The sequence below is a fragment of the Schistocerca nitens genome, chromosome 11, assembly GCF_023898315.1.
Source record: "Schistocerca nitens isolate TAMUIC-IGC-003100 chromosome 11, iqSchNite1.1, whole genome shotgun sequence".
Taxonomy (NCBI): domain Eukaryota; kingdom Metazoa; phylum Arthropoda; class Insecta; order Orthoptera; family Acrididae; genus Schistocerca; species Schistocerca nitens.
Genome location: NC_064624.1, coordinates 161,265,379 through 161,281,902, shown reverse-complemented (window position 1 = coordinate 161,281,902; position 16,524 = coordinate 161,265,379). Strand labels below are relative to the sequence as shown.

At 41.0% G+C, this 16,524-nt stretch overlaps 1 protein-coding gene across 1 annotated transcript in view; it reads left to right on the top strand.

Moving 5' to 3' along the window:
- The window catches only part of LOC126212741 (high affinity cGMP-specific 3',5'-cyclic phosphodiesterase 9A-like), a gene marked incomplete at its 3' end in the record, with an annotated part of 260,309 nt that overhangs the window by 70,058 nt on the left and 173,727 nt on the right, over positions 1-16,524 (top strand). The gene's annotated exons all lie outside the window — the stretch shown is intronic.

Here is a 16,524-nt window from a genome sequence, read left to right as displayed (position 1 = left end):
ACACACGTGCCGAACGTACACTCGTCGAAATCGCCAAGCCTTAAATGGCGCTATGAGGTGGCGCCACAGGCGCGCGTGATGTGCGTCTGCGCTGAAATTGCATATCTCATCGCTGCAAACTCATGGTGTAAATTTCACTTGATTCGGATGCTTCCTTCAGGGTGTTGCATTTACGGTGGCCAGCAGTGTATACATTATAATATTAAAATGGTTCATTGGTATGAAATAGGGCTTAGAGTATGCTGCACTCTAAACTCAGAACTACAAATCTGCACCAACTACTTTTAATTTCGCTGACTACGTTTTCAGAAATCTTATGTTAGCACACTGGACTCGCATTCGGGAAGACAACAGTTCAAATCCGTGTCCGCCCATCCTGATTTAGGTTTTCTGTCATTTGCCTAAATCACTTCAGGTAGATGCCGGGACGGTTCCTTTGAAAGGGCGCGGGCGACTTCCTTCCCCATCCTTCCCTATTCCGATGGGACGGATGACCTCGCTGTTTGGTCCCCTCCCCCAAATCCATCAACCAAAAAACCAGCGTCAGGAGATAATAGCAACCAGCGGGTGTGCAAGTTTCAGTAACTCATTCCCTCCGTTATTTGACCAAGGAAAGAAAACGATCCCTACCGTACTTTAAGCAAAAACCTCAATGACCTACCATAATAAACTGATGTGCAAAAGAGATAACATATTCGACAAACAGGGCATAAGCATCGCCTGAAAGGCGAATAATTCAGTACAGTAACAAATCCTAGAACTGAAGCCAAAACAACACAGATACCTGCAATGTGATACCTGCTACCTAAGATATAGGGATTGCGGAAACAATTTCATTGAGATGACTGGGAGGACATTTGACACAAGAGGTAAAGAGCACATCAGAGCGTGGAAATACAATATAAGACGCTCAAGGTTTGAGGAGAACCTTCAACAGGAATATCATAAACCGTACACAATAGAAAAAGGTAGGAACATCATAAAAGTCAGCAGACACCTCGTCCCTCTTCAAGAAAACTCCGACCTACACCGTGGGTTAACACACGATAAGCAGTCACCCGATAACCAAATAAATATTGCAAGTCATACACTATATAAAATCATTTTTAAAAATTACATACCGAAGAAAAAAAGGAAAGCGTTTTGTTTCCCATCCCTCTTTCGCTCTGACTCTGCCCTCCCTCCCTACTTCCCTCCCCTCTTTCATTTCTCTTCTTCCTCCTCACCCCTTTTCCTCCATTTCATTACCAACTTACTCTCCGTTCCCCTACTTATCATTTACTGTTCACTCACCTTTCTCCCCAACCCACCTCTGTCATTGCGAGATCTTCAACTCTGGCACTACTACTTCATTTCTCTTACACATTACATAAATGCATACTAATATAACTCAGCGATGTAACACACATTCGACGTGTCACAGAGGAAGAGAACGGTTTCAGATCAAAGGGAAACCAACGTTTAGGTTAGTAACCCTACTCACACAAAAGCGCACCGGCCTGTTTAATCAGAAACATGCAGCCGCGCGGAGTAGCCGTGCGGTTTGAGGCGCCATGTCACGGACTGCGCGCCCCTCCCGCCGGAGATTCTCCCTCGGGCATAAGTGTGTGTGTTGTTCTTAGCATAAGTTAGTTTAAGTTAGGGACCGATGACCTAAACAGTTTGGTCCCTTAGGAATTCACACGCATTTGAACATTTTCAGAAACATGCAAACAAACAGTAGTCGTGCCACATCCACATCAAGACATGCATAGATCTCCAAAGCAGTGTGAGGTTAGGGGCGAAACAACATTGCCAAACGAGATAATACCTCAAAAACGTGCAAGCAGGCGGGTTTCCTGATGTGGGCGAAAATCGCTCAGAAATGCCGTAAGAAAAGTTAACATCTTTTATAACGAACTGTTTTTCGATCTAGAAAACAACACAATTATTTCATTACGGACCACTAACGATGTTTTATTTCCATAAAACGAACTTCCTCCAGCCGCGCGGGATTATCCGAGCGGTCTGGGGCGCTGCAGTCATGGACAGCACGGCTGATCCCGGCGGAGGATCGAGTCCTCCCTCGGGCATGTGTGTGTGTGTTTGTCCTTAGGATAATTTAGGTTACATAGTGTGTAAGCTTAGGGACTGATGACCTTAGCAGTTAAGTCTCATAAGATTTCACACACATTTGAACATTTTTGAACTTCCTCCTGACCAATGCGTCAAGGAAGGGAAGGCAGCCATGCGTTTCCATGTGCTTGCAGCACATGGCTGTGCACAGGGAGTTAAAAAGAACGGATTACAATGGTTGACAGCTTCTTAAAAGCCATACGTTTCTGTAGTGAACGCTAAGTGACGCTTGTGGTAGTGTAGAGAGGGACGCCACTGGACAGCGGGTGACTGGGAAATGGGCTATTTGGAGTGATCAATCACGCTGCACCCTGTGGCAATCCGATGGAAGATTGTTTGATGATTACCTGGGGAACCATCGCTGCCGTCATGTGTAGTGCGAACAGTGAAGTATGGAAGAGCTGGTGCCCTGGCACAGCGGGTGTTTTCTGTGGTTAGCTGGTTAGCGTGTGTACCCATACTGCAGTATACAAAGCCCTAAAAGTGGAAGGATATGAACAGACTGCACAGCATTATCTCCTGCATACAGTAGGAACAGTTCATAGACGATTGTTCGTATCAGCATGATGATGCAACCTGTCATAAAGGAGCATCTGTGATACAATTGTGTTTATGGGCAATGACATTCTTGAAATGGACTGGCCTGCCCAACCCGAAGCCAACGGATCAGTTAGAATGTAGAAGTCACTCGAGACCCTAGTGTCCAGCATCACTATCTGCTCTGTTTTCGCTTCTTGAGGGATAGTGGGCTGCCATTGCTCCTTAGACATCTGCTTGCAAGTGTCTCCAGCAGGGTTTAAGTGGATCACACCCTGACTATCAAACCTGTGGTGTGTGTAGTGTAAGACCTTCGGTACACACACCATCAGTTTATTTGACTTGTCGCTCTAACAAAGTAGGCGAGTGTCAGCAATATGTCTCGTGGTCCTATCGTGGCGTGTTTGTCTTCTGCCGTTAGGTCAGACGATAGAAATGCCACTTGCACGCTTAGAGTAGCAGAATCACGGTGACCAACTTTAAACAGAAGTTGATTAATTTTCACACACATTTATTAAAATAATAACACGCATAAAAATAACTTGGTTCTGGATGCTATTTACAATTGGCAATCTGTAGTACCTTTGGTCTTGGTACGTTAATCTTATTCTCACATATCTCTGATACTTGACAAAGTGTCTATTCATTTATCTACATGGCTATGTACAGGAATATGATAATCTTATTAGGTGCAGACTGAAACTTGACTACAGACTAATGCAGACTAAGGCAGACTCAGTAATTGGAGTCTGTATACTCGTTATAATACCTCGAGCGTTCAGGTATCACTGCGCGAGTGTGATCCGCGAGGAGGAAAGGTTCTACATTAGCAGCAATCTCATTGGCTGCGATACATATTAATACGCAGATCGGCGGAAGAAGAATTTGGTCCGTCTCTAAGGCAGCGCCATCTCGTAGTGCGGAGACGGACGAGCGCTGCGCCTGCGCTGTTGTGCTTAGCGGGGCGCGCTCTAGTGGGAAAGTTGTGTACGCGTTGACTACGCAGAACTATGTACACAACAAAACCCATGTTAATTTAGGCAAGTATTTGACCAATTTCTGAAAAAAACTATTTGATGCAGGACCTTAATATTTTTACCGTATGTTACATGATGATAATAGAGTCAACTGTAGAAAAATCTACTTTATCCATTTTATAGTTTTAAAAAAATACTTTTTTTAATTTATTAACAAAAAATATTAAGTTTTTTCTGCAGAAAATATTTTTTGTGAACTTCCTAATGGGGGAAGATTAATGAATGTAATTCCAGAGGTGGCTTTTTATGTTATGCAGATTCTCTGAAAATTTCATTCATTTGTATATGCTAGTTTCTGATATATTGGGGCATATGTACTGAACATTTTAGTTTGTGGGAAATTGACTGAAAAAACTTTTGAAATTTGTTACTTAAAACTGTCCTGCTGCATATGATGGCCCTTCTTTGGCCTCTAGCAGGTCTTCCAGCTTCTTTTTCACCTTCCTGGAAGATTGTCTTCCTTTCTTGGCCACGCTAGATGCAGACCCGTCTGCATCGGCTGTCCTCATTTTATCGCAATGTTGCAAACCAGTGATCACATTTTCACCAGGATTAATTACCAGATTTTTCAGTACCCAACACTTTTCAGTATTACCACAATTTAATGTAATAACGGCATCATGAACTCCTAGTTTCATTGTATGCATGCCTGCAAATACAGTTTTATGAAGGCGGTTCCATATTATGCTGTTGAAACATTCATTTGGGTTCTGTGTCCGCCCATACAAACATTTCCTTAGAAGGCCAGGTTGAGCCAAGTCTCTGAGAATAGGTTTAATTGCTGTAATAACAGCAGCAGGAAGAGAATGCTGGTGAGAATAAGTGCATGGGGGCTTAATAAAATGAAATGAAAATAATTTTAAATTTTTGCTTTAGTAGCTGTCTGTCCGTTTACGAAGTCTCGTAACGGTTGGCCCTGACTATTATTATTACGCTATCTGACTGCATACAACAATAACAAAGAATGAAATGGAAATTTTCATTAACACAATTAATTAATTAAGTCCCCAGCAACTATAAAACCTACGAAACCAAAGCACAAGTGTAACTGTTCTGTGTGTGGGAGTATGACTCAACGTACGCATCTGGCACGGTTCTTCTTCAACAACACAAAAAACTTTAGATATCATTTCTACTGAATTAATTAAAGGAAATAAAAATACCATAATTACTCAAGAAAACCAGAATTACACTCTAATCCAAGAACACAAGCCAGATGCTTTGTTGACTGAACCTGTCATGACGCATTATTTAAAACATGGAAATAATGAAAAATAAATCAAGTTTCGTTACCTTCATATATTGACCAAAATCACTCTCATAATTACAATATATCTCCACACCGACTCGCTATTACCACATCTCAACAAGAACTTTTCAGTACCACATCTCAGCAAGCACTCCCTACTAGCACATCTGAACACGAACTGACTACTACGAGCTCTCCCCAAGCACTGACCTCTAGCACATCTCAATAATGACTGCCCGTGGAGGCGGCGGAACAATGCTCTCTAGCGATCTCTGGCGCTGTGGCTCAGTGTAGCCACCTTTCATATGCCCTTCCTCCACGGCTAGAATTTGATGGTATTTTTGCCAGCATTGGTGGTGAAAATACCACCAAATTCGTCAAAAAAATACAGACAAAAATAAAAGATAATATTAATACGTAAATATCATATAACTAGATAAAATTTTGGCTTTGCACTGACCTTTCAATAACCTATTATATAGAATACAGTAAGCAATACAAATTTTTTCATACATGTGACTTTACATAACAGTTTACACAAGTATTATGTGGTTAAACAGTTCAATCAATAGCGTCAGCAATGACGAATATGTGCAGGTAAGAGTCTCATAATTTTTCACTAACAGTAATACACAAAAAATCAGTTTATACAAATATTCACATAAACGCTTTCCATAGCTCAAGAATAAGCAGTTGACAGTTCCAGCAGTAGCACCCAGCAATGGTCAACAGGTGCAAAACCAACAAGTGACATTTTTTTTAGTAGAAACAGTCCATCAGTGGCACCCAGTAATGTTGAATAGGTGCAGACACCAACAAGTAACACCATTTCAGTAGAAGCAGTCCATTAGTGGCACCAGCAATGTTGATCAGGTGCACACAGTAACAGGTGACTTCATTTCAGTAGAAGCGATCCATCAGTGGCACCCAGCAATGTTGAGCAGGTGCAGACACCAACAAGTAACACCATTTCAGTAGAAGCAGTCCATTAGTGGCACCAGCAATGTTGATCAGGTGCACACAGCAACAGGTGACTTCATTTCAGTAGAAGCAATCCATCAGTGGCACCCAGCAATGTTGAGCAGGTGCAGACATCAACAGGTGACATCTTTTCAGTAGAAGCAGTCCATCAGTGGTACCAGCAATGTTGAGCAGATGCACACAGCACAGGTGACATCTTTTCAGTAGAAGCAGTCCATTAGTAGCACCAGCAATGTTGATCAGGTGCACACAGCAACAGGTGACTTCATTTCAGTAGAAGCAATCCATCAGTGGCACCCAGCAATGTTGAGCAGGTGCAGACACCAACAAGTAACACCATTTCAGTAGAAGCAGTGCATTAGTGGCACCAGCAATGTTGATCAGGTGCTGACCGCAGTCTTTATGGACTATCACTATCACGAATCACACTGTTCATCAGCAGAAATTAAACATGTCCTTGTGGCACCAATCATGTAGAGAAGGTACAAGTAACAGTCCATAATTTTTTACAATCACTGATCACACAGTTCATCAGCAGAAATTAAACATGTCCTTGTGGCACCAATCATGTAGAAAAAGTGCAAGTAACAGTCCATACTATTCACCATAACTACTGAGACAGTTCAGTCATGAACAGTAGTTTGAATGCACATACAATTTCTTTAACAAATTATTATCAATGCTCTTACACTAAACATACAAATCATAATAAACACACAAATGATATCAGGTAATTGTCACATTAACTATTACAGTACACAATAACAGTTAACCTATAATATTTATGGGTGTCAGTGCAAGCCACAACAAACAAGTGAAATAATATTTAGGAGATAGGTTGGGATCACTTCTCTGGGATTATAAAAGGAAAACACACAAAACACACTCACTCATCTTTCATCCACATTAGTGCTACTGTGTAATTGAATAGTGTTAACTGTGTAAATGCAATTCTGTCGAAATTTTATGTTCATTATGTGTATCAAGTAGTAGTGGCAGCAATGTATAACAGTCAATAATAGTTAGTCAACGTCATAATCATCATGTCTAGACCAATGTTTGCCAAGCCAGATCAAATTGTACTGTTGCTGAACAACTGTCAGTGAGCCAAGATATGCAAATACTTCCTCTCTTCAAAAAAAAGTGTACACTGCTTAGTGATTTGACAAAGTGTGTGTGTAGACAATCTTCCTTCCACTTTAGTGTTCTAGTCTGCCATCTTCATCCTCCTTGTTCCATATAAACCAACAAAACAATATGCTCCTCATTTACTTTACCTCTTATCCACCAAAACTCCAATAATCATCAACTTCACCTAATCTCAATACCTCAATAATACGTCGATACATATAAACCTCAGCACCAATATCATTTCACTTCCATAACAACTCTTTCCTCTAGTCAGTCTCCTCGAACAAGTACAGACAAAATCCTAGTGCAACTTCAATTCATCATCCCATACAATCCGAAGACACAGTGTCCACACACAACCTCTATGTAATCAATCTGACCCAAATTTTCTACTCATTATAAATTATAAGATACATTTTGGTTCCTTGTCCATCATTAAATAAAAGAAATGCATACATGACCTCTAACAGACTTCAGTTCGATTAACTCTCAGTAATTAAGTACGATTACGGAGTGTGAATGATCATCATATTTCACAGTGTGTACACCACTTCAAGAATCATAGCAGAAGCAAACATGTGGAGTATTTTTGTGTCAAGTGTCACTTCTTATTTCAATTGCTCACGAAAAATGCAGTGTAATGACTGTCAATAGTCTATACCTAGTTTCGGTATGTTATGTCGTTAGCTTCCTTCCTAGTAACATAAATTTATACAGCTTCCCTAAAACCTCAGCTCATGTGACTTCTATGAAGTTTCTTGTACTAATGTCGTTCGTCGAATTCTAGCAGTTCATTTTCTTATCTTAAAAATATAAGGCACTGAGCGTAAGCAAAACATGCAATAGCGAGTAAATATACCAGTAGAGAACAGAATGTCAACAAGTGGATGCAGCACAATTCTTACAACGAGGCTCGGCCAAGCGAACAATCTATAATTAATACAATAGTGTGACCTAAACTCTATGTACGTACACAGTATATCAGCATTTCTATATTCTAAATTGAAGAGTAGTTATGACAACAAAACAGAAACGTGTAAATATGCAATCCATACGCACAGCAGCAAACATGCCTTACACAATAAACAGGTCATTAGCATCACATCGACATAAGCAAATAAATGTTCATATGTAATCTTAATAAGTACCCATGAAGGCGCAAGCAGATAAATCACAAAGTATAACTTACATATCTAACCACATCAGCACAATTAATCAGGTGACAATTATAATTTAAATAAATAAGCACAGCAGGCACATAATAAAAAAAAAATATGACGTCAGTGAAAAAGCATAGCAGCCAAGCGATGCATAATATACGCAAGTAATAACACTGTTCATTAATCAATAATTGTCAAAATCAGTAAATGTACACAAGCACGTCGCTTCACAAGTAAATTCATAGAACATAAAATTTAGCACAAAGTATGAGTCACGTAATCGCGAGCAGCAAATTACGTCTAAAGTACGTACCTAAGTGAAATTATGTTACCTGAAAAATAAACTCAATTAACCGTTACCTTTTTTTGTTTATTACTTTCTTCTTCGAAATGACCTTCTTCCTGAAAATTTTCTCCAAAGCAAGTCGTCTTAACGTCGGACACGCACAGAATTTACCTGAAGCTCTTAAATACTTTATACAACCGTATCCTGAAAAATACTGAATGTTAATAACATAATTTATAAGTCCTTATAGCTTTATACAGAATTTATTCGGAGAAATTAAACTGTGTATTTATTTACGTCTGTCAGTGCATTCGCACTGATCGCTCGATCAGCTGTAGGCGCGTGACGTAGGAAGCGATTGTTTGCGGTCAACGACTGCCTTGTGCGGCGCGCCGACTTGACTGTTGCTTTGAGTATGTGCCGCCGCCAAAACACAGCGCGGTATCCTTGTACTCTCCTCGTGTTTACATGTAGCTGTTGGTTTCTCAAAAGTATGTCATTCCACAAAAATTTTTACGTTCGATATATGATGTATTCCCTTAGAGCGCCGAGATTTAAGAGTTTCTACTTCAACAGTGCTATCATGAATAATTTTGCGAACTCTATACGGTCCGTTATAAAGCAGAAAAAATTTGCGACATAAGCCTTTTCCTTTATGAGACAAACGGTGGGACTTAATTAACACCTTCTGGCCAACTGACAAAGTTTTTAAACGACCAGGACGCTTAGCTGATTTCTCTCTTCTAGCAGCTGCAGATGCAATATTTTGTAGAGCCAGGTTGACAACTTCAGAATGCCGCAGTTTCCGTGAAGGCGGAAAAGGAACGATTTCAGAAATGCGATTTGTTGGTACTTTATTTTTTAATATCAATAGAGGCGGTAAAGAAGTTGAGTCATTAGGAAGTTCATTCAGAATGTTTTGAAAAATATGAAGATACTGATCCCAAGTTCTGTGATTCTGATGACAATAAAGACGGCACAATTTATTGATTTCCTTCATCCATCTCTCTGAAGCATTAGATTGAGGGTGAAAAAGTGAAATGAAAATTGGTTTAATCTTCCGACGCCGTAGAGTACGAAGCCAAATTTTAGAGCGAAACTGTGATCCATTATCTGATATAACCTTATCAACATGACCAACTTCTTTAAGAAAATGTTTGATGAAAGCGTTAGATACTGAACGAGCTGTTGCTTTGCGTAACGGTGTAAAACACACATATTTTGATGTCAGTTCCACTGCTACGAAAATGTACGCAAAACCATTAGTAGAACGAACCACTGGACCGAACAAATCGACTGCAGCCATCTCCTTTAATTTCGCTGGAATGATAGGAAACAACGGTGCTCTGTGAGATATCGTTGGCGGTTTAGCCTTTTGACATAATTTGCATTTGGCCAGAACGGATCGAATACGTTTTTCCATATTACTGAAGTAACAATTTTCTCGTAATTTATGAAAGCATTTTCTGGGACCAAAATGCGCATAACTGAAATGTGTGTACCAAATCAATTTATTGACCCACTCATCAGGAATACAAACTAACCAAACAGAGTTGTCGACCGATTTTCGTTTGAAAAGAATATCATTGCGAACTAAATAATACTGTCTGATCGCTACGCTTTCCTTTCTCCTCCACTTCTCCTTAATGTCCTTCCAGATTGGATCCTTATTTTGCTCCTTAGCGATGTCCTGGAGCGAAGACGAAATAAAGTTCTCAAACGCAACACCTTGAATGTACATCAAACAATAATGGTTTTCTTTGCAGTCCTCTTCAGCACTTTGTTTCAAACCCATACGTGCACGTGATAAAGCATCAGCAACAATATTTGAAGATCCCTGTATGTAAACAATACTAAAATCAAATTCCTGTAGGTACAGCGCCCATCGTGACAATCTTCCATGAGTTAATTTTGTCGACATAAGAAATTCCAGAGCTCGATGATCGGTGTAAACCTTAGTATGTCTGCCAAACAAAAATGTGCGAAATTTTGTGAAAGCCCAAACAACAGCCAAAGCTTCAAGTTCCGTAATCGAATAATTCTTTTCGGATTTAGAGAGAACACGACTTCCAAATGCAATAGTCTTATGTACTACAACGCCGTTTTCTTCTATCTCTTGAAATAAATGTGCACCTAGGCCTTTGTATGATGAGTCCGTCGCCAAACAAAAATCTTTAGATAAATCCGGATGTGAAAGAAGTGGAGCAGCAACTAAAGCATCACGAAGTTGTTCAAATTCTGACTGAGCTTCCTCATCCCAACACCAATTAGAATTTTTTCCAGATAGTTCACATAAACGAGGTGTGGCCAAATTGTCCAATCTAACAAAGCGTCTAAGAAAATTACAGACACCAAGGAAGCTACGAATATCACGTTTTGTGGTAGGAACAGCATAATTACGAATAGCATCTAGTTTCTCTGGATCGGGAAGAATACCTTCTGTAGAAATAATGTGACCGAGAAATTTCACCTGAGAACGACCAAATTCTGATTTTTCCAAGTTCACTGTCATGCCAACTCGTGCAAAAATACGTAATAATGAATCCAAAATTTTGTTATGCTCACTCCAAGAACGTTTAGCAATAAGAATATCGTCAACATATGAAGTAATATTGTCACGAAGATAAGCAGGTAAAATTTCATTTAAACTACGAATGAATGCTGCAGAAGATACAGTAAGTCCAAACAGTGATTTCCGAAATGTTATGCTCACTCCAAGAACGTTTAGCAATAAGAATATCGTCAACATATGAAGTAATATTGTCACGAAAATAATCAGGTAAAATTTCGTTTAAATTACGAATGAATGCTGCAGAAAATATAGTAAGTTCAAACGGTAATTTCCAAAGTCACTTTTGGGTAAAACAGTCAAATCCGGGTATTCTTTACCTACTGTCTAGATAGATGGATAGTAGAAGAGTTGTTTTTATAGATGCAAAGAATAGTGAAAGAGTAGGCAGCGGTGCAGAAAACTAAAAGGGAAATAGCACCACTACAGCTCGGGGCCCTATGCTCGCTACGGCACATATTCACTTAGAGTAGTGAATCCCCTGAGGACTTTAATAACTGCACATAAATTTCAGTTTGTGACTCAGTGGCAAATCTGGCGGAAGTGCGCACGTAAATCGATCCAACCATGAACATGGACGTCTGTCATTCCTAGAATTGCAAAAGATCTTAAATTTCCGAACAGTCAAGAAGTGTTCACAGTCAAAGCTTCCGCCTCGCGGCGACAAAGATCTACCGCGTGTGTCCCAGTCCCAATGTTGATTATTGTCAAGTTCGCGCGCCTGGCGCTCTCTTGTTGCATCACGTAAATGAAACAAATTATTTTCTTCAAACCCTTCTGCTATCTGTGATACTAAAATTCGTCTGCTGTCTTTTCCTACGATTTCGCTTTTAATATATTTGTCTTGCTTTTGTAATGCCTCAAATTCCCTTTTCACGCGTTCATTAAATTTTCCCTGATTTTCAACATGCTTATTTATGTTCTGGTACTCTTCGGTTTCTGCAAATGGTAATGGAGCTGTATCATCCGAATCTCTGTCCCCATGTAAACTAAGATTTGTCAATTTATCTGAAATTTCCTCAACTCTTTCCGATAAGTCACCTATTTTTTCTCTCTGTTTACCTACGTCTTCCGTAAGTGTCGCGACTCGGGTTTCAGTGTTGACACATTTGGTAGTTAACTGTTCATATTGTTGTGTTAGGTTATTTATTCTGTCATTTGGTACGGATTCCTCGATTCTCTCAAATATCTCTTCCTTATCGTGTGCACGTTGTAAATTTAACTCTGAAAATTTTTGTACTATCACGCGATCTCTTTCTTCCTGTTCTCTATCCTGTTCCCTTTGTCTAATCTCTACTGCAACTAATCTACTATTGTGAGTATTCAAAATTGGTTGTACTTCTTCTCTGATTTCTTTCTTTAATTCATCTTTCATATTTTTGAAACAAGTCCCTATTCGTGAATCTAACCGTGTTTCCATTGTTTCCATCTGTGTTTTTAATTCAGATCTAAACTTTGTTTCCATTGTTCCCATATCATTTTTTAATTCAGATCCCAAAGTTCCCATCCGTGTTTCCATTCGTGTTTCCATTGTTCCCATCTGTGTTTTTAATTCAGATCCCAAATTTAATATTATACCCATCAACTGCTCCATTTGATCTGGTTCGAAATTCTTTTCGCCCCTATCATTTCTCGCAAAACCAGTTTCCTTCGTCATAGCTGTATAGCCATCTGTGTTCGATACTATTCCAGAATCTTCTGTCGTTAGTCTCGAATTCTGAAAATTTTCTAATTGTGAAAAGTTTTGAATTGGTTCCGGACTATTTTCCCGACTTATTACATTGTTTTCCACTTCATTATTCAACATACTGTTCTCTTGTGTTGGCGAGTTCGCCATGTCAACAATTTCATCATTCTCACTATTCATCATTTTTGCCTTTTTCATTGATCGCGTAATCATTTACAAAACAAACAAAACTCGTCACTGTACGAAAATTACACACAATGACTCTTTATCATCAACAATACCATTCACTCGAAATGTTTCCCTCAAACACGATTAACGAACAATTGAAATAATTGCACTAAATCGTCAAACGCGTATACAAGACAACAAATCAAATTCAGAGAAAAAATACCATTATAAGAATGACAATTACCAAATCTACACATGCAAAACAGACTATAATTACTAAACTACAAGTTACTACAACAATGCTACTGTCTACTATTTTTACAATCAGAAGATTCCAAGGGACGATCCTGGCAGGGTCGCCACGTGCATGGGGGCTTAATAAAATGAAATGAAAATAATTTTAAATTTTTGCTTTAGTAGCTGTCTGTCCGTTTACGAAGTCTCGTAACGGTTGGCCCTGACTATTATTATTACGCTATCTGACTGCATACAACAATAACAAAGAATGAAATGGAAATTTTCATTAACACAATTAATTAATTAAGTCCCCAGCAACTATAAAACCTACGAAACCAAAGCACAAGTGTAACTGTTCTGTGTGTGGGAGTATGACTCAACGTACGCATCTGGCACGGTTCTTCTTCAACAACACAAGAAACTTTAGATATCATTTCTACTGAATTAATTAAAGGAAATAAAAATACCATAATTACTCAAGAAAACCAGAATTACACTCTAATCCAAGAACACAAGCCAGATGCTTTGTTGACTGAACCTGTCATGACGCATTATTTAAAACATGGAAATAATGAAAAATAAATCAAGTTTCGTTACCTTCATATATTGACCAAAATCACTCTCATAATTACAATATATCTCCACACCGACTCGCTATTACCACATCTCAACAAGAACTTTTCAGTACCACATCTCAGCAAGCACTCCCTACTAGCACATCTGAACACGAACTGACTACTACGAGCTCTCCCCAAGCACTGACCTCTAGCACATCTCAATAATGACTGCCCGTGGAGGCGGCGGAACAATGCTCTCTAGCGATCTCTGGCGCTGTGGCTCAGTGTAGCCACCTTTCATAAGATTCTCCAGTTGCCTGAGCCCTATTGTATTTGCACCATGAATTGTCTCTTGATGGACACAATCCATGACATGGCTTGTCATCAGTAGAGGACTTGTGGAAGAATATGGCCCAGACATCTCTCTTCATTGCCTCCACATTTTCTTTATTTCTCCGGATTGCCTGCCCATAGTATACCTGCAAGTTACTATTTCAGTTTTAGTTAACAGACCCTGTCCGGTCAACAATTTTCCACCTTCTAATTTCTTTCCTCTCATATCAACAGATAGTATTCTCAGCCTTGTTCCCAAACATTTTTGATTATGGCCTACACATTTTATTTTGCTAATAATGGCATCTCCATATGGCGAGTTCACCACATTGTTGTGTGCCTTACTGCCACCATCGCCCAAATATTTGGTGTACCATACACCTCTTGTTTCTACAGAGCTATGAAATATTTGTTGTACTCCATGAACTCCCATACCACCACTTGTTTCTCTAAAATTAGCCACACAGTTGTGTTCTTTATGTTCACTGACTTTACAACATTTGCGATATTTAGACATTATCTCCACATCTAACACTTTACCGGTGTCTAAACACATGGCAGTCACTATTCCATTCAGAGAAGTATGTCCTCTTTTCTGCCAACTTCCATTAAATACAACAGCAATATCCGAACATCCATCATTTTCTTCCACTGCTAACGTGCAATGCATGGGATATAAAGATCTAAAATACACTCCTGGAAATTGAAATAAGAACACCGTGAATTCATTGTCCCAGGAAGGGGAAACTTTATTGACACATTCCTGGGGTCAGATACATCACATGATCACACTGACAGAACCACAGGCACATAGACACAGGCAACAGAACATGCACAACGTCGGCACTAGTACAGTGTATATCCACCTTTCGCAGCAATGCAGGCTGCTATTCTCCCATGGAGACGATCGTAGAGATGCTGGATGTAGTCCTGTGGAACGGCTTGCCATGCCATTTCCACCTGGCGCCTCAGTTGGACCAGCGTTCGTGCTGGACGTGCAGACCGCGTGAGACGACGCTTCATCCAGTCCCAAACATGCTCAATGGGGGACAGATCCGGAGATCTTGCTGGCCAGGGTAGTTGACTTACACATTCTAGAGCACGTTGGGTGGCACGGGATACATGCGGACATGCATTGTCCTGTTGGAACAGCAAGTTCCCTTGCCGGTCTAGGAATGGTAGAACGATGGGTTCGATGACGGTTTGGATGTACCGTGCACTATTCAGTGTCCCCTCGACGATCACCAGTGGTGTACGGCCAGTGTAGGAGATCGCTCCCCACACCATGATGCCGGGTGTTGGCCCTGTGTGCCTCGGTCGTATGCAGTCCTGATTGTGGCGCTCACCTGCACGGCGCCAAACACGCATACGACCATCATTGGCACCAAGGCAGAAGCGACTCTCATCGCTGAAGACGACACGTCTCCATTCGTCCCTCCATTCACGCCTGTCGCGACACCACTGGAGGCGGGCTGCACGATGTTGGGGCGTGAGCGGAAGACGGCCTAACGGTGTGCGGGACCGTAGCCCAGCTTCATGGAGACGGTTGCGAATGGTCCTCGCCGATACCCCAGGAGCAACAGTGTCCCTAATTTGCTGGGAAGTGGCGGTGCGGTCCCCTACGGCACTGCGTAGGATCCTACGGTCTTGGCGTGCATCCGTGCGTCGCTGCGGTCCGGTCCCAGGTCGACGGGCACGTGCACCTTCCGCCGACCACTGGCGACAACATCGATGTACTGTGGAGACCTCACGCCCCACGTGTTGAGCAATTCGGCGGTACGTCCACCCGGCCTCCCGCATGCCCACTATACGCCCTCGCTCAAAGTCCGTCAACTGCACATACGGTTCACGTCCACGCTGTCGCGGCATGCTACCAGTGTTAAAGACTGCGATGGAGCTCCGTATGCCACGGCAAACTGGCTGACACTGACGGCGGCGGTGCACAAATGCTGCGCAGCTAGCGCCATTCGACGGCCAACACCGCGGTTCCTGGTGTGTCCGCTGTGCCGTGCGTGTGATCATTGCTTGTACAGCCCTCTCGCAGTGTCCGGAGCAAGTATGGTGGGTCTGACACACCGGTGTCAATGTGTTCTTTTTTACATTTCCAGGAGTGTATATGCAGAAAAGTGGGTGACAGAAAAGTGGGCGTGGCACATAAACACACGTGATAGGAAAATGCTCTTTAAATGCTAGAAATATTTTTTTTCAGCAAAATCCTTTTCAGAGGTACATAAATAAAACTTTAATCTATCGAAATATGATGAAAACCGAAAATCGATTTTTTTCGACCTGAACCACGATGTGGTCCCCTTAAGCCACAACCCATATTAATGCTCGGTAGTAGAAATCCAAATTCCTTTAATGACGTAGTATAGACAACGAACTTTTGTGGCTTGGTGCCGGCCACTGTGGCCGAGCGGCTCTAGACGCTTCGTCCTCAGCTCGTGGTCGTGCGGTAGCGTTCTCGCTTCCCACGC